We start from the raw sequence: 20553 nt of genomic DNA, 5'->3' as shown, positions 1-20553 counted from the left end.
TTCCTCGAGTTCTAGAAGTTTTATGAGACGCTCAATTCCGGGGCCGATGCAAAAGCGACACAGGGAGCAGCCACCCCTAATTTGCCGCTCAAGTCCCAGTTCCAGCAAGATCAACCTCGCCCTCCAACCGAAGTATTTCCTCCTCCGCGAGGGCAGATATATATGATCCACAAGACCGGCGTCTCCAAAATGGAGTTGAAGAAATTTACGCGAGAGGTAAACCTTGCGGAAGTTTCCATGGCGAATACCCCTGAATACATCGACTGGTCCGAGTATAGCATCCAGTTTAGTAGGGCCGACCATCCGATGACTATCCCTAGGCCAGGTCACTCTGTGCTGGTACTTGAAGCACAAATTCGCGCATCCATGTTTGCTTCCAAGCTCCAGGGTGCTTCTCCTGATGAAAAAGTGACGCTCAAAAAATCCCAGATCAATTCGACTCCGTATAGGTCTCTGAAAGTAAAAAATACGCGAAATAAAGATTTCCTATTATGCAGAGTTATAAACCAAATAAAGGGGATGATTGGTAAATCCCCATAAATCAATGTAAAACAAGGTATTATCATCATATATGTGTCAGTTATATGGAAATTCAATATGATAAAGGATAAAATTCATGCATGCATTTTACATGCATCAACATCCCCAAACTTAACCTATGCTCGTCCCGAGCATAAAGGTGATAAAACTAACATGAACTTTGGAGTTTATTATATATAGCTTCTAAATAATTATGCAAAGTATCACAAGGTTCAGTCAATAAAGAATGACAATAACAATTCTACGTTGCCGTATCAAGAGTGACATCAAATGAAGGGTTAAACAGACTTGCACTTTATGGAAACGGTGCATCAACTACCGATCTTAGAAATTTGGTGTACCAAATAATACTTGATTTATTGATCATTTGTAATAATGCTCACCTTCTCCTATTCAGATTATAACTTCGGGTATGCTCACATAACTTCCTGCAATTTAAAGGTCTATACAGATTTATATTCAGTTACTTCGACCCTCTATGTGCAAATTTTGACTCACTCTTTTTACAGCTCTTACTATGTATTCTTGCTCTCTATTTCATGACACTCTTTTGATGGAATTAATCATATCAGTGACATCTCATCTATTTTGTTTATTCTATGTGATACGTGTGTCTCTTAAACTTTGTAAAATACACCTTACTTTGTTGGTGTGCTAGACTATGCTTCGCAAAGCTTTATCATGCCAATGTTTTCATATATTTAGAGTACAATTAGGGATGCGTAACTCCAGGGAGTTCTATTCGATCCGCGTTTTGAAGTGTATAAACACCATTGCTTGGCAGCTATTCATTGAATCCTCCCATTCCCTGCTATTAAACATATGCCAGATACCATCGGCATTTCAACAACATATCACATGCAAGTTTCCTCAGAAGATTGTGTGCGGCAATACCGTTGTTACGGCGTGGGGTGTGTTGTGAAATGTATATGTGGATTGCCTAGCCCTTTCCATCAGTTCGGACTTTTGGTTCAAGTGGCTAGTGCATGAAGCTTAACATGGTATCAGAGCCCTAGGTCTTGAGTTCAAATCCTAGCTTTCACATGGTTTTCGCAATTAAGCCTAAAAATTGTTGTTGCCCCCCTCTTTAGCCACCGCTGATGCTCTGTTTCGGTGTGCTCTTCTTATTTCACGTGTTGACTTTCTCTTCTCCCGTCACATGCGAGTGGGGGTGTTGTGAAATGTATATGTGGATTGCCTAGCCCTTTCCATCAGTTCGGACTTTTGGTTCAAGTGGCTAGTGCATGAAGCTTAACAGAGCGCACAGCTGACAGAGTGAAGGGCAAAATATTCATCGAACACAAGTGGGCATCAATTGCTGAAGTGAACGGCATGGGAAGCGTATGCTTAAGAAAACGGCGTGGCTGCAGCTGACAGTCTAATCTTTACATATATCGCTGGCTCCGTGTTGAAGGTATCCATCCTCGGCAGCAATGAATGACATCAGTCATGTCCTATGAGCTACTTCATCGGAGCAATAAACTGCTAATCCATTTAGTCAAACATCAAGCTATTACCTTTTGATGCAGCTATCCGCTCTTCTCTACATTATTACCACTAGAACCCTGTTTCTGTTCTTGTAGTGTTTACAATAAACTACATAACATATTCAGGTATTTCATGTTATAGATTTTTCAAAAAGCCATTTTTCATCCACCAGCCATATCACATGCGAGGCGTGCCGCCGCGCCAGACATTGCTAGTGTGGACTGCGACGTGTGTTTTGCAAAAGCTAGGGAGAATTCCAGTGGATTTTTCCAGCATGTGCACACCTGTAATCTATCTTGCACAAACCTGGCAAATCTCATCCCGAGTGACTATAAGAAAGGCTAGCAATAACTTGGTATTCACTATTTTGAGGGAGGTCGGTACTACAATGCAATGTGTGATCGGGAGAAAAACAATCTTATTACTTGTAGGGAGGGCCGACACTAGCATAATTAGGACATGGAAAGAACTAAAATAGATAAAAATTTACACTAAACTCTTATACCGGACTTGCTTGTAGAATGCTACGGTCTTAGCGAGTATAAATTTTTGTTAGTTATTTTACAAGGTAAACCACGTAATAAAGTTTATAAATACTTTAATTTTTTTTGTTTGCTATCCACTTTTATTGTATGTATATAGAATATACGCTTCCATCGCGCAATATTTAAACCGATTTTGTAACATTGTTCGTTTCATTATTCTCCAGTTGAGAAAACCTTAAATAATTATACAAATTTATGGTAGAGATCTCTAAACCATATGATCTAGAAATATTTTAATATTTTTTAGTATATTAGTAGGTTAGCATTTATAGAAACAGCTAGAACAAAAAATGAACTTTCATAGGAGCAGTGTTTTGGAACATGGGTCCATATGCTCTCTATATTTTGAAATGCATCTTACATATATTTTAAATTTTAGAAAAAATTGAAACTAAAAGTTCGCACGTACATCTTCACGTGTTACATGCTCACAAAGTCGTTTCATAAAAAATCGACTTATCATGTGACGTGTGTAAAAAAGACAAAATTCAGTGCAAAAAATAATGCTTTTCACAAGATAAACTTTCTCTTTTTTATATAGACCACACAAAATATTGGTTTTTCGTGAAACTTGACGAACGCACGTATATTATGAAGATGTACATGTAGAATTTTTTGTCCAAATTTTTCGACGTTTTGAAATATATATTTTTAGTAGAGGGAGCATACGCACCCGGGAGCCGAATTGAATTTCCGCTTTCATAGTGTAAGGAGAATTGTTGGTAAGATTCTTTGGTGGTTTTCTTTGTACTGAAATGTGCATTTTTTGAGTTATATTGGGTCAATACAAGTTACCAACATGAGTAAGCTTCGTACTTGGTATTGAAATAGCATTGCTAATAGAAATCATCAACTAATAATAAATTGTAATGCATTCTGCATATTGTATACATACAGTTTGATTGCTTTACAAGCTCACTTGCAATATGCTTGATGCACCTTGCCATAAACAAGTGTTCCCAGCCGCCTTTCTGGAATAAAAACCCGTGCACTAATTAACTAATCCAGTTAGCATAGATTTTAGTATGTATAAGTTACAACCGGTAGGACTCAGTAGGACTTATGTCACTAACAACCTCAATAAATTTCCCCTCTATGATTGAGATTGCTTTACTCATACATATGTTCGTTTTATTCAACATTTCAGAATTCGTTGTTTTACAGCTCAAGGGACACAGAAGGTGCTCACAAAGATTAACCAAAGGGAAATGAAATAAGATGAAATGCATATGCATCTTGTAATCTTCCACAAGCCAACAATCACTGTCGTTGCCTATTCGACGGTAGTCCAGAGGATGGATCCTCATGGAGGGAAGAAGAAGTAGGGGCCATTGGGCGGAGTGTCCTCGGGACGGTGGTACGCGATTTACCTAGCTTCAGAACACCTGCACAATGACACGGCCTACTGCTGCTTGTCTGGAATTATCTGGGCGCTTTCGCGTTGTTACAATGAGTTGTGGTTGTGCCTCTAGGGCTCCCGAGATCCGTCTTATAAAGGCGCCCGGATCTAGGGTTTCTACGGAGAGTCTCACCCGGAATACAAGATGCCTAACTACGAAACATTACATTGCCGTGCACGTCAAGGATCCACCTATTCCTAACTTGTCGTCATGGATCCGGCTTCCTTCATGTGCCTTCACGGATCTGACTCCTGGCATAGACCTCTTCGGATCCGGCTACCTTCATGGGCCTTCATGGATCCGGCTACCTCAGTAGGTCGGTTCAGATCCGGCTACCTCAGTAGGTCGGTTCAGATCTGGCTACCTCAGTAGGTCGGTTAGGATCTGGCTACCTTCATAGGCCGGTTGGGATCCGACTCCTTATTCCTGGGATGGACATCTTCCATCTTGATCAATAGCAACTGGGCCGCCCGGTGGGCCATATGCCATCACCACCATTTTTGGGCCACCCGGGCTTGCCGGAATCGGACCATGTCAATGGTATACCTATGAAGTATATCCACAACAGTAGCCCCTGGAGTTCTCCGAGATTCACCGTTCTTCCGTCTAGCTCAGCTTGCACATGTACATTCATCCTTTGGCTGGAACGAATAATAGAGAATCTTGAAGGACTCCAAACTTCATATCTCGAACCAAGTATTGGTCGGAAACTTCATGATCCAATGGTCAGATTCTTCGGAGATACCATCCAACATAATCTTTGGTATGGATCCGACTAGCCAAATGTAGGTTCAGATCTGACTAGCCAAAATATAGGTCCAGAGCCGACTACCAAAAATAGTTGTGGATCCGAATAACAAAATGTAGGTGCGGATTCGGCTACCAAAATATAGGTGCGGATCCGGCTACCAAAAATTGAGGGGCGGATCCGGCTACCAAAATTCAGGTGCGGATCCGGCTACCAAAAATTGAGGTGCGGATCCGGCTACCAAAATATAGGTGCGGATCGGGCTACCAAAAATTGAGGTGTGGATCCGGCTACCAAAATTCAGGTGCGGATCTGGATACCAAAAATCCAGGTGAGGATCCGGCTACCAAAATCAATGTGCGGATCTGACTACCAAAAATATAGGTGCGGATCCGACTACCAAAAATTGAGGTGCGGATCCGACTACCAAAAATATAGGTGCGGATCCGGCTACCCAAAATTAAGGTGCGGATCTGGCTCGTTAGCCGGATTTTTGCCATCTTCTAAATTTTCTTGACATAACCATATGTAGCCCCCGAGCGTTGAGTCGGCTTGCTCCAAGGAGAGTCGATGCTCAGAAACTTATCCCCCAAGCGTCAAAGTGGAAATTTTTCGGCTTGTTGCTCCAAAGAGAACGTCATTGATGTAGCCCTCGAGCGCCAAGGTGAATTTACTTGAAATTCTAGCTTGGAGTTCTTAGAGTAGCTTTATCTTTATATGTGACTTAGAAATAGCGTAAATCCCAAGCATCTAGGCGGAAATTTCCAGCACTGATACTCGAATGGAAGCACACTTTTCATGTAAGATCAAATCGCAGCCCCCGAGGTTGGTTCCGGCTAAGCATAGCGGAATCAAGACTCGAGTTGCTTTTCCAGCTGTGCACGCTACGAATCCGCCTAACCTTCTCTCATATGGATCCGGCTAGTTTCCCCTGGGCTTCGTGCGAGTGCTAGGCCTACTTGAAAACAGCTTAAATCAAGGACTATTAAACGTCCAAGCGTCACATACCTAATACATAAACATAAAAACCCATTTGTATTAAACTAGTACAAATGCCCGTGCGTTGCCACGGGTATTCAAATTTTATTTCTCAATACACATATATAATTCTCAATTTATTATGAAAAGTTAAAACAAATAAGGGATATCATAATGTACTACAGCGTGATAATACCGAATGCAATACCAAGACAACATTGTGGTTACTCTTCTTTTTCCGCCACACATTTAATATAATAAAACATTCGGACAAAGATACATGTTATTTAACAGGTCCTCGATTTCTTTTTCGACACACATTTAACAGGTCCTCGATTTCTTTTCTGACTCACAACTGAATGTTGTTGTTGAATATTGTTAGCCAAGACCGTCCTTGATTTCTTTTCTTACTCACAACTAAATGTTGTTCTTGAATATTGTTAGCCAAGACCTAACTCTGGATGTCTAACTCCTTGTGGATGTTGTTCCTAATAATCCAAAAAAATAGTCTTTGAATTTTAGGTCTGAATTCAGCGGCCATCTTATATTATCTATTAATACATGTCATTATCTATTAATACATATATCATGTAATATTTTATCTACACAATTTCAATCATTCTCTGTTCAACACTCATAAATAACAACAAGCAATAATTTATTCCACCACAAAGCATTCCATAGCCATCGACTAAGCAGACCAATGTATAGTACAAAGTTGATCTAACCGATACAATCACAACCGTACATGCATTACAAGCAATCTTTCTTTCACTCGACTATTTCCACTTCAGTACTACACATATAGCTAAGCACACTACAACATCATAAAAGATGATCAGATAATTTAATAATTGTCGCCTCCTAGCTAGAAGCTTAGTTGTAATCTTTGAAAGCTATCTTCTACAATCAAGGAGTAGCTTTGTCATGTACATCAGCCTTTTCAAATCTTCTACCAAACTCTATTCATCAGTTCCCGCTAGGCTGTTCACACCTGCAATTTAAAGGGAGGCAAACATTAGACAAGATTGAAAAATGAACATACTCGCGGCACTGACCACTAATTTAAAGCCAGCCTCCCAGTTCAGTCAGTCCCACTTCGGCACTTCCAAACAAAAGCACAATAGTCGCAAGTTGCAACAGCATTGGTCGCTACAACCAGCTCGTCAGATGGAAGTAGTACACATGTATTCATGCCTAATTATTAATGAGGTTTACATGTCTGCAAAATCAGTTTACTATGCAAACAACATGAATTCGTGGAAATTCTTCACATCATCTTACCTCAATGATAGATTAAGAGATAACACTTTATATCTTCAGAGTGAACAATAGTTACAGCTGTTGAACACCTAATAGAATCAAATTAAATAGTCAGAGCATAAAACATAGGTTTAAAATTACATCATGATCCTTTAGAAAAGCATGTGAAAAGAAAAACTGACTAAATGTGGTCAATAAAAGAAGGCGATGCTACTTGATCTATTAATATTTTCTTTTCCTTCTTCCTTGAGAAAATTATCTATTAATCTTTTGGATGTCCTAGTTGTTCAATTGAGAGACTAAAATGTGGACATAGACATTCTTTTCTTCAAAGTTGTTTCATAAAGTTTACGGTATTCCTGAATCACAAGTCAAGTGAAACTAAATTTTGAACAGACGCGTATCTATCTGTGTGAAATGAAAATCTAATGGCACGTATAAATTCTGACCATGGGCATCTTTGTTGACCAAAAAAGGAATACTAACTAGAGGGAAATAAATAAATGTTTTAGAAATTGATTAAAATTTATCACAGTTCTACAATTAATTCGAGAATATTAGCTATACTAACCTTAGAGGCCTGCACTTTGTCCATTACTTCATTGATTAAAGAATCTATTCATAGATATAACCTGCCACAAACTGTGCGCATGAATGATCTTAGAATCCAGACTTCAAGTTTTTCAATTAAGATTCTTTGCTAATTTGCTAGTCCAACCTAGTAAGAAAAATCTGAAGTCTTGAAGTATCGTTGAACTCGGGATGACAATAGCACCAAAGAAAATAGAGAAACAACAGGCATTTATTTCAACGGGTTAAGGACATGAGTGAGCATCGTAGCACAAGCCGATACTCAACAAAGTGAGATACATACATGCCGAATGAAAAGTAAATGTTCAGAATTTTGCTTGTTTTTCAGTTCAGCATCAATCTTGATGTCAATAGTGTATAAGGAGAATACAAAGAAAAGTTTTTTTTTACAAACCTCCTATGAGACTTTGGACGTGGACAGTATGTAGCGCTACTATGTGAAAAAAAACAGGTTTACCAAAGATTTAGGTTTGATACGTTGAGGTTAACAAAAGGGTATTCTTTACAAATGGTAAGCACAAGATGTCCAAAAAAGGAGCATACCTGACTGTCATCTGTCTTGTTCACTTCTCATGAATATCCTTGGCATAACAAACGTAATGATCAGAAAATGCAGCATTCATAACATATGATGGATAACCACTACATATATGTTGTAAACAGGAGAATTGTAGTCACTTGTGCTGATGTAAGAAGATAAGTTAAGGGTTTCTGGAAATCTGATGGCTTTGCTTATCTTCCCAAACTTGTCAGACTGTACACATGAAAAGGGACAAAACTACAACCGATTAAACCATGAACTCCAGAAAGAAGGTTAAATACATTCATTTTAGAGTTTGTCTATAGAAAAGAGAGCTATGCAAGTGGCCTTGGTGTCTAGACTTAGGAGATATGTCATATTGAGGGTTCACTTTCAGAAACAGGTTGGTACTTTACACAGAACCTGATATCTTTTCAATGCAGTGGCTAGGACATTTGGGGCTTCTCATATTGTCAACTTCTTAGCACGCCTCATAGGATTTTCCTTTTATTTCCTCCCAATTTTGAGTTATATTTTTTCAGCTTTAATTAATATCACCATGACAAAGGAGAAAAAGGAAATTATGAGAAGTATGTACTCCCAATTGGTCTTTAATACTGAACAAGAAAAAGGTAGACATTTGGACAATGATGCCAATAAGTAAACTATATATATGGTGAGATTGCCACATAGAAGGGACACTATTGGTACTAAACTACTAAATATCAGCTACGGAAACTGATCCAAAAATGTTAGGAAAAATCAGGACGCTTTCTTCAGAATTTACACTGCTATATATAGAAAATCTGGTCACATAAAACTTATCATATTTGCTATATAGAAAGTGCAAAACAACCACTCTAAGGCATACTAATATAGGGATTAAAAAACTTAATGGAATCTTGTCACTTGAAATCTGATTAATTGATGATGAATCTGTAGTACATCGGAATATTATTATAATGAAAGAAGGGGCAAAACTTATATAGCACAACAAGTCCACAGATTCAGTATTTCATTAACTGACCCCTTTCATCCATTGCAAACAGATCAGCTAAAGCGTGGTACCAGGCTTTCTGAATGAGACTCAATATTGACGCAACAGATGGTCTTCGTAAGGAGCTAATGGGTAAACATGTTTTTGTTGGGAGAGAAAAATGTCTAAATATATAAAACATGTTGCCACCTATGATTGCAAAAGCAATTTAATGCCTATACTCACCCGTACTTTTCTTGTCGACACAAAACCCAGCTCAACAAGAGATCAAAACATGGTAATAAATCTTCTATGATTTGCTGGACTGAGATGAGACAATAACCAGTACCTGCATTTTAGGAATCAGTTAGTACACCTCCAAGGCACATGGCATAACTTTCAGGCCATCTGGCAGCAAGGACTCTAATTGGGTGGCGGACTCAGCCCAGAGCTGGAGCGTGTTGGTCGATGTGGGTGCGGGGAGCTGCCAGCGACCTGGAGACGGCGAGTTACGCGTTGATGCGGACCGACCGCTGCAGCACCATTCTTGTCAACGTTCTGCAGATTCAGCTAAGTTTTGAAACTGTATTTGCATTACTTAGATTTTCTGCTTCATATCGTGCATATATTTAAGGCCACAAACATACATGAAATGCTTATTTTCTAAGCTAAACAGTAGGATGACATACCCCTGCAAAATTTTGGAGATCTCTTACTGGTGAAGTGATGTTCTTCAGTGCTAATGACACTTCTGCTTATCCTAATGACATGTTGTATATTCACTATACTGTTTCTGCAAGACTATACTGATTGAATGTCATATTTATTGTCTGCTGCCAATTGAAGAACCCACTTATGAAGGATGGTACAAATTTTAAAAACGAACAAGCAAGGGATTACATTACAAATTGACAGTAAGATCGGAAAGAGTAACATGTTAGCACAGGGGCTCGCTCGGTAGCTGTTATTTTTTGGATCGAGGGGTTCATCGCCGCTGTAACATGTTATTTTGATATTCCATGAAACTTTCATTTATTCAAATGTAAACAAGAATTCCAAGAAAATAAATACCTGCTTTTGGTATACGTGCTTAGGTACGTATAGGCTGACATCATTGCAGTCGAACTCAGTAAACTTGCCAGCATGGACGAAAAACTGATCTCTGGCATTGTCATCAGTTAGCCACCTGATTTAGACTAGGCTGCAATATAAACACAAAAATGTGGTATCAAGATGTTGGGCAGCTATATACATGTCAAACATCAGGAACTTGTGCAAATATATAAAAAAAAAATCTAATGCTGAAAAGTGAAGAGAAATCAACTCAATGGACGATCGTGGCAAGTAGAAAAGTAAAACAGTTAACTTACATCAAGGGCGGCTTGGTTTCAGGAGGCATCCATCCGTCAGAAACTTTCATGTAATTGTCAAATTCATCAAACATATTATCTGTAACTACGGTTGCAGTGTGTTATGTACGGGACACGGGACACCACGGAATTATCACAAACAATTGGTATGCATGGAGGAGATGTAGTCATGTATGAAAAATGGCGAGGTAGGGAAGCGGACATGGGAAGGAGCAGGAGAGCGCCATGGTAGAGAGAGGAGCGCGGTGGCAGGGAAGTCCGCGCGTGGAGTTCGAAGTCGGCGGCGTCCAGACCCGCAAGGTGGGGTGCGACGCCGTCCAAGCCAACGTGGGTCTCTGCAGGGCAGTCTGCGCGTGGAACTCGATGGCGGCAGCGTTCAGGCCGGCAACATGGGGGGCAACGCCGTCCAGGTCAACGTGGGTCGTTGCAAGGCAGTCTATGTGTGGAACTCTATGGCAGCGGGGGTGTCCGGCCGGCCCGCAACGTGGGGGGCGATGCCGTCCAGGCCAGCGTGGAGGGGGTGGATGAGACCAGGCCTTCGAAGTAGGGGAAAGCGGCAGCGGCCGCTGCCCGAGATGTAGTGCGCTGCCGACGTCGTTTAGGGGCTGAGGAGTGGGGGCGCCCCTGCGGCGAACGGAGAGATCGACGAAGAGTCACCGAGGAAGTGCTCGTTCCCGAGCGGCGGCGGCGTTCCCTCGTCGAGGAAAAGTAGGGTTTGGGGTTCTGTGGGAGAAAGCGAACCGAGGGTGAGGTTGGAGCGTATGTGGGTTTCCTTGGGCTTGGCCCATGAGCGCTCACGGACGAAACGACGAAAATTGACGTATTGAGACGTGGGACGACCAAGAACTACGAAACGTATTGTAGATGGCAGAATAAGGAACTACTTTAGTCTTTTTAAGTAGTAGAGATAGAGATTAAGTAGTAGAGATAGAGATAAGTAGTGTAGATTCGTGGGAAGGTGATATTCCATTAACGTGGAGATTACCATAGCATGATTCCTGAGCTGATGATTCCTAAAACGGTCCAGGCTGATTAAATGCGCGAATTGATATTATGGGAGAATAGGAAATAGGAATAAGTAGTAGAGATTAATTTGATTTCCTTGTGATTTTCTTGTCCGTCCCACATGATTGATATTGACTTTCCTTATTTTGGTGTGACGGACGACCAAAAGGACTACGAAAATAGGGGGAGAAGGGGGAACACATTCATTCTTTTTAAGTAGTAGAGATTGTTTTTTTGATCTTGTTCAACGAACAAATGTAAGGCGGAACAAAAATAGCCTTTGAACAAATGTTTTAAAGCTGAAACTATGCAGCAGTTGAACAACATAAAACTATCAAGGCGAAAAAATCTCGACTATCTTGAACAGTTCATATATAAATTTGTATATTTTAAGCAAGTGCTGGTTTATCCGTTCTTCTGCTTTATATGCTTGACTTTTCGCGAGACGACAAACTTTAAACACAGAACATCTGCTGAGGTGATAGCGCTTAATAGCGAAACAATAAAGAACCTCATAAACATAGGCCGGCTTTAAGTACCGAAATGTCACTACTAAGGAATGCACATATAAACAACAGAAAACACGTGTAGGCCAGAAAGTTAAGCTAACGCCCGAAGGCAGAAATTTTGTAGCGTACTGGAGCCTTAGGCGGCAAAAACAGTACAAAGTTTCGAGCGCGAGGCAAATCGTGGAAAATATATGATCAACAGTGAAAGCGGTAAAAGACTCGGGACATGAGGAACCAATCTTAATCTCATGATCATAAAATATTAAAATATAAAATATAAAAAGGGACTTAGCTGTTTACAGCGGAGTCAGCATCGGTCGTGGCGGTTTTTCTTCGGTGTTCCATCGATCCGGTGCCAGATTAATTATCGCGGTGGTCCAATATTTAGGTGCAGATCCGACTTCCAAATTTTAGGTGCGGATCCACCTACCAAATTTGTGCGGATCCGACTTCCAAAATTTAGGTGCGGATCTGGCTGCCAAATTTTAGGTGTGGATCCGACTTCCAAAATTTAGGTGTGGATCCACCTACCAAAAATTTCGTATGGATCTAGCTACAAAAATATAAGTGCGGATCCGAATACCAAAAATAGGTATGGATCCGGCTACCAAAATATAGGTGCGGATCCAACTACCAAAAATAGGTATGGATCCGGCTACCAAAATATAGGTGCGGATCCGACTACCAAAAACGTAGGCGCGGATTCGGCAACCAAAAATAGGTATGGATCTGGCTAGCAAAACATAGGTACGGATCCGACTACCAAAACCAGGATTTGAAATTTTCAGATCTAAGGCGGAGTCTTCCTTAGGAAGGTCCAGTAACTCAGATCGAATCTTTGCAGCTGTGTCCAGCTCAGCGGCGATCGTAGCTGCAGTACTTACTGATGTCTACACACGCTTCTTTTCCTGTAGACAATGTTGGGCCTCCAAGAGCAGAGGTTTGTAGAACAGCAGCAAGTTTCCCTTAAGTGAATCACCCAAGGTTTATCGAACTCATGGAGGAAGAGGTAAAAGATATCCCTCTCAAGCAACCCTGCAATCACGATACAAGAAGTCTCTTGTGTCCCCAACACACCTAATACACTTGTCAGATGTATAGGTGCACTAGTTCGGCGAAGAGATAGTGAAATACAAGTAGTATGAATGTATATGAGTGGTAATAGCAATCTGAATAAAATATGGCAGCGAGTAAACATGCAACAGAACAGTAAATAAACTGAGTTTCAGTGCTTGGAAACAAGGCCTAGGGATCATACTTTCACTAGTGGACACTCTCAACATTGCAATCATAATGGAATATAAATAAGCACTTCACTATGCTATTCTGAATTACTCTCTGGCAAGATAACGAACTCTAATTCATCATGTAGGCAAACTTTAAAGATGTATTCCCAAGTACTAATGAACACCCCACGCTGTCACTTTGAGCATTCATAGGAGGTACTAACACACCACAATTTCATAGAGACATCCAACTCAAATCATAACTCAGTGAATAAGTATTCTGCGAAATATAGCCTAAGAGACCCACACGGTGCACACACTGTCACCTTTACACACGTGGGACAAGGAGTCTCCGGAGATCACATAAGTAAAATCCACTTGAATAGCATAACGACATCTAGATTAGAAAGCTCATCATATGGATCTCAATCATGCAAAGCAACTCATGAGATCATTGTATTGAAGTACATGGGAGAGAGATTAACCACATAGCTACCGGTACAGCCCTTAGCCTCGATGGAGAACTACTCCCTCCTCATGGGAGACAGCAGCGTTGATGAAGATGGCGGTGGTGTCGATGGAGAAGCCTTCCGGGGGCACTTCCCCGTCCCGGCGGCGTGCCGGAACAGAGACTTCTGTCCCCCAGATCTTGGCTTCGCGATGGCGGCGGCTCTGGAAGGTTTCTCGTACCGTGGCTTTTTCGTATCGAAGATTTAGGTCAGGGGGCATCTTATAGGCGAAGAGTCGGAGTCGGAAGGGTTACGGAGGCTCCACACAACAGGGGGCGCCCCCCCTTGGGCCGCACCGGCCACATGTGTGGGCCCCCCCCAGGGCTCCCCTCTGGTGCCCCTCCGGTGTTCTGGAAGCTTCGTGCAATTATAAGATGCTGGGCGTTGATTTCGTCCAATTCCGAGAATATTTCCTTACTAGGATTTCTGAAACCAAAAACAGCAGAAAACAGGAACTGGCACTTTGGCATCTTGTCAATAGGTTAGTTCCGGAAAACGCATCAAAACGATATAAAGTGTGAACAAAACATGTAGGTATTGTCATAAAACTAGCATGGAACATAAGAAGTTATAGATACGTTTGAGACGTATCAAGCATCCCCAAGCTTAGATCCTACTCGCCCTCGAGTAGGTCAACGATAACAAGGATAATTTCTTAAGTGACATGCTATCAACATGATCTTGATCAATACTATTGTAAAGCATATGAGATGAATGAAGTGATTCGAAGCAATGGTAAGATGATGATTAAACAACTAAGTCATATAGCAAAGACTTTTCATGAATAGTACTTTCAAGACAAGCATCAATAAGTCTTGCATAAGAGTTAACTCATAAAGCAATAGATTCAAAGTAAAAGGCATTTAAGCAACACAAAGGATGATTAAGTTTCAGCAATTGCTTTCAACTTGTAACATGTATATCTCATGGATAGTTGTCAACATAAAGCAATATAACAAGTGCAATAAGTAAACATGTAAGAATCAATGCACACAGTTGACACAAGTGTTTTCTTCTAAGATAGAAAGAAGTAGGTAAACTGACTCAACATAAAGTAAAAGATAGGCCCTTCACAGAGGGAAGCAGGGATTAAATCATGTGCTAGAGCTTTTTAAGTTTTGAAATCATATAGAGAGCATAAAAGTAAAGTTTTGAGAGGTGTTTGTTGTTGTCAACGAATGGTAATGGGTACTCTAACTACCTTATCAACCGGACTTTCAAGAGCGGCTCCCATGAAGGACGTTATCTCTACCAGACAAGGTAGATCATCCCTCTTCTCTTTTGTTTACACATGTATTTTAGTTTCATTATTTATAGATGACACTCCTCCCAACCTTTTGCTTACACAAGCCATGGCTAACCGAATCCTCGGGTGCCTTCCAACATTCACATACCATGGAGGAGTGTCTATTTGCAAAATTAAGTTGCTTATCGATAGATCGGGGCAAAGCATGTGAAGAGAATTATTAATGCAAGTTAATTAATTGGGGCTGGGCACCCCATTGCCAGCTCTTTTTGCAAAATTATTGGATAATCCGATGAAGCCACTAGTCCATTGTGAAAGTCTGTCCGAAGTAAATGACAAGATCGAAAGATAAACACCACATACTTCCTCATGAGCTATAAAACATTGACACAAATAAGAGATAATAGCTTTTGAATTGTTTAAAGGTAGCACATGAAGTATTTGCTTGGAATGGCAGAGAAATACCATGTAGTAGGTAGGTATGGTGGACACAAATGGCATAGTTTTTGGCTCAAGGATTTGGATGCACGAGAAGAATTCCTCTCAATACAAGGCTAGGCTAGCAAGGTTGTTTGAAGCAAACTCAAGTATAAAACGGTGCAGAAAGACTCACATATGAACATATTGTAAGCATTATAAGAATTTACATCGTCTTCCTTGTTGTTCAAACACCTTAACCAGAAAATATCTAGACTTAGAGAGACCAATCATGCAAACCAAATTTTAACAAGCTCTATGTAGTTCTTCATTAATAGGTGCGAAGTACATGATTCAAGAGCTTAAACATGATCTATATGAGCACAACAATTGCCAAGTATAAAATTATTCAAGACATTATACCAATTACCACATGCGGCATTTTCCGTTTCCAACCATATATCAATGAATGAAGTAGTTCAACCTTCGCAATGAACATTAAGAATAAAGCTAAGAACATATGTGTTCATATGCAACAGCGGAGCGTGTCTCTCTCCCACACAAGCATGAATTTATTCAAACAAAACAAAAACAAACAGACGCTCCAAGTAAAGTACATAAGATGTGACCGAATAAAAATATAGTTTCAAGAGAAGAAACATGATAAATTGTTGGTGAAGAAGGGGATGCCTTGGGCATCCTGATGTCTACGGGTGCTTCTATTCTTGTAGACAGTGTTGGGCCTCCAAGAGCAGAGGTTTGTAGAACAGCAGCAAGTTTCCCTTAAGTGGATCACCCAAGGTTTATCGAACTCAGGGAGGAAGAGGTCAAAGATATCCCTCTCATGCAACCACTGCAACCACAAAGCAAGAAGTCTCTTGTGTCCCCAACACACCTAATAGGTGCACTAGTTCGGCGAAGAGATAGTGAAATACAGGTGGTATGAATAAGTATGAGCGAGTAGCAATGGCACCGAGAAAAGTTCTTGCTCGGCGTGCGATTGATGGTAGTAATATTGCGGGAAGTAAAGATGCGATAAAACGATGAAACAAGCAGCGATAGCGATATTTAGGAACAAGGCCTAGGGATCGTACTTTCACTAGTGGACACTCTCAACATTGATCACATAACAGAATAAATAGATAAATGCTAGACTCTACACTCTCTTGTTGGATGATGAACACCACTAAGCGTGTAGGATTACACGAACCCTCAATGCCGGAGTTAACAAGCTCCACAATATTCAATGTTCATATTTAAATAACCTTAGAGTGCATGACAGATCAACATAACCAAACCAAGTACTAACATAGCATGCACACTGTCACCTTCACACTACGAAAGGAGGCATAGATCACATCAATACCATCATAGCAATAGTTAACTTCATAATCTACAAGAGATCACAATCATAGCCTACGCCAAGTACTACACGATGCACACACTGTCACCATTACACCGTGCAGGAGGAATAAACTACTTTAATAACATCACTAGAGTAGCACACAGATATATTATGATACAAAACACATTGCAATCATAAAGAGATATAAATAAGCACTTCACTATGCCATTCATAACAGTGAATAAGTATTCTGTGAAATATAGCCTAAGAGACCCACACGATGCACACACTGTCACCTTTACACACGTGGGACAAGGAGTCTCCGGAGATCACATAAGTAAAATCCACTTGACTAGCATAATGACATCTAGATTACAAGCATCATCATATGAATCTCAATCATGTAAGGCAGCTCATGAGATTATTGTATTGAAGCACATAGGAGAGAGATTAACCACATAGCTACCGGTACAGCCCCGAGCCTCGATGGAGAACTACTCCCTCCTAATGGGAGACAGCAGCGTTGATGGAGATGGCGGTGGTGTCGATGGAGGAGCCTTCCGGGGGCACTTCCCCGTCCCGGCGGCGTGCCGGAACAGAGACTCCTGTCCCCAGATCTTGGCTTCGCGATGGCGGCGGCTCTGGAAGGTTTCTCGTACCGTGGCTTTTTCGTATCGAGGTTTTAGGTCAGGGACCTTTAAATAGGCGAAGAGGCGGAGTCGGAGGGTCAACGAGGCGGTGACACACTAGGGGGGCGCGGCCAAGGCCTGGGCCGCGCCACCCTGGCGTCTGGTGGCCCAGTGGCCCCTCTCTGGCCTCTCTCGGGTGTTCTGGAAGCTTCGCGTGATCCTAAGATGCTGGGCGTTGATTTCGTCCGATTCTGAGAATATTTCCTTACTAGGATTTCTGAAACCAAAAACTGCGAGAAAACGAGAATCGGCCCTTCGGTATCTCGTCAATAGGTTAGTTCCGGAAAACGCATAAATATGACATAAAGTATGCATAAAACATGTAGATATCATCAATAATGTGGCATGGAACATAAGAAATTATCGATACGTCGGAGACGTATCAGCATCCCCAAGCTTAGTTTCGCTCGTCCCGAGCGAGTAAACGATAACAAATATAATTTCTGGAGTGACATGCCATCATAACCTTGATCATACTATTGTAAACACATGTAATGAATGTAGCGATCAAAACAATGGTAATGACATGAGTAAACAACTGAATCATAAAGCAAAGACTTTTCATGAATAGTACTTCAAGACAAGCATCAATAAGTTTTGCATAAGAGTTAACTCATAAAGCAATAAATTCAAAGTAAAGACATTGAAGCAACACAATGGAAGATTAAGTTTCAGCGGTTGCTTTCAACTTGTAACATGTATATCTCATGGATAGTTGTCAATGCAAAGCAATATAACAAGTGCAATAAGCAAGTATGTAAGAATCAATGCACAATTCACACAAGTGTTTGCTTCTTGAGGTGGAGAGAGATAGGTGAACTGACTCAACATAAAAGGTAAAAGAATGGCCCTTCACAGAGGGAAGCATTGATTGTTATATTTGTGCTATAGCTTTGGTTTTGAAAACATAAAGAGAGCATAAAAGTAAAATTTTGAGAGGTGTTTGTTGTTGTCAACGAATGGTAGTGGGCACTCTAACCCCCTTGCCAGACAAACCTTCAAAGAGCGGCTCCCATGAAGGACGTTATCTCTACCAGCAAGGTAGATCATCCCTCTTCTCTTTTGTTTACACATGTATTTTAGTTTTATTTATGGATGACACTCCTCCCAACCTTTTGCTTACACAAGCCATGGCTAACCGAATCCTCGGGTGCCTTCCAACATTCACATACCATGAAGGAGTGTCTATTTGCAAAATTAAGTTGCTTACTGATGAATCAGAGCAAAACATGTGAAGAGAATTATTAATGAAGGTTGATTAATTGGGGGCTGGGAACCCCGCGCTAGCTCTTTTTGCAAAATTATTGGATAAGCGGATGAAGCCACTAGTCCATTGGTGAAAGTTGCCCAACAAGAATGAAAGATAAACACCACATACTTCCTCATGAGCTATAAAACATTAACACAAATTATAGGTGATAAATTTTGAATTGTTTAAAGGTAGCACTCAAGCAATTTACTTTGGAATGGCGGAGAAATACCATTTAGTAGGTAGGTATGGTGGACACAAATGGCATAGTGGTTGGCTCAAGGATTTTGGATGCATGAGAAGTATTCCCTCTCGATACAAGGCTTAGGCTAGCAAGGTTATTTGAAACAAACACAAGGATGAACCGGTGCAGCAAAACTCACATAAAAGACATATTGTAAACATTATAAGACTCTACACCGTCTTCCTTGTTGTTCAAACTCTTTACTAGAAATTATCTAGACCTTAGAGAGACCAATTATGCAAACCAAATTTTAGCAAGCTCTATGTATTTCTTCATTAATGGGTGCAAAGTATATGATGCAAGAGCTTAAACATGAGCACAACAATTGCCAAGTATGAAATTATTCAAGACATTTTAGAATTACTAGCAAAAGTGCCCGTGCGTTGCACCGGAAGAAATAAATACCCAAACATCAGAACAACCCATCTGTGTTAACACTTCTTTTCTTTGTAAAGATCGTTCATTGATGGTGACAATGTTTTCTCCTATTCAAGATGAACATGATTAATTATAAAAGTATTATATTGCAAGCCCTCATAACACCAACTTGGAATACTGCAAACTTGAAATGATGGTGGATGCCGTGCTTAAATTTTATTAAGATGTGGATCCAAACAAATTAGAACTCGTTTTATTTATTACAATAAAATAATTTTAGACCATGAGAATTTCATTACTGAAAATCCGGTTACTACAATAATTAATTAAAATTCTGTTATGCACATAGATGAGTGGCGAAAAATAAAGGCATACATGTACCACATTAATCGGATCCTGGTGATGCGCTTTGATGCATATGCCAGTCAAGCTGGCCAAATGTTGATGTCGGTGAATCTGCACGTGTGTTTCTGCTTCATGATGAATTGTATGGTACCCTATGCATGCCCATACAACCATCTATGCATGCAGCTGTCCTGTCCCTCCAAAGTCAGTGAACGAACTCGGCCAACCTCACATCCGTCGCATGTGTGCGCCACAAGGAGGCCATCCAGTTGATCCTCTCCACCAGATCAATGAAGCTATCGCTGATCTCTAGCACTTGAGGCGTGGTTCCTGTAAGAAAAAACTTCCCTCGTTGCTCGGCGGTCCACACGGAGATCGAGCCTGCTTACCGTTTCACGTAGCTTGCTGATTTCGGCATTGAGTTTCGGAGTTTCGCTGGGCGAGCATCATGTAGTCGCAGCCAACCGCAGAACAGCTAGTGGTCAAGCACGTCACCGTGCCCGATTTTACGACATACCCATGCTCTGTTTCCTTACGATGGAAGAAGACCACATCGATCCGCGACTTTTTGTCGACGTATACATAGAGAAAGAACTCCTATCTTGAGAAATCTTGTTGCTGGCCATTGCGCACCGCTGCCAGCATGGCCTCCTCAAGGAGGCCAACATCGTCTTTGTCCGGCTCCAACCTCCTGAATCGAGGATATTGCGGACGTCGCCCTCCTCCCGAAGTTCATCAAGATCGGACGATTATGCCGATTGAGTTCGGGCGGAAACACACCGAGGTTTTGACGTAGAAGCAGAGCATTTGCTCCTCTTCCTATCCCCATCTCCGAACCAATCATGTCCTTGGTCGCGGCAGGTCAATGTTGATCTCCCTATCTATGAACCATCTCGTCCTACGCGCCCCTGGTCCATAGCAGGTCCATGCCGAACGAGACCACTCTTCCTGACACTAGTGGAAAACAGGGCT

Source organism: Lolium rigidum, chromosome 6 (genome assembly GCF_022539505.1).
Source record: "Lolium rigidum isolate FL_2022 chromosome 6, APGP_CSIRO_Lrig_0.1, whole genome shotgun sequence".
In the NCBI taxonomy this organism is placed as follows: domain Eukaryota; kingdom Viridiplantae; phylum Streptophyta; class Magnoliopsida; order Poales; family Poaceae; genus Lolium; species Lolium rigidum.
The sequence above is the reverse complement of the archived record's forward strand: the minus strand, read 5'-3'. Positions refer to the sequence as shown.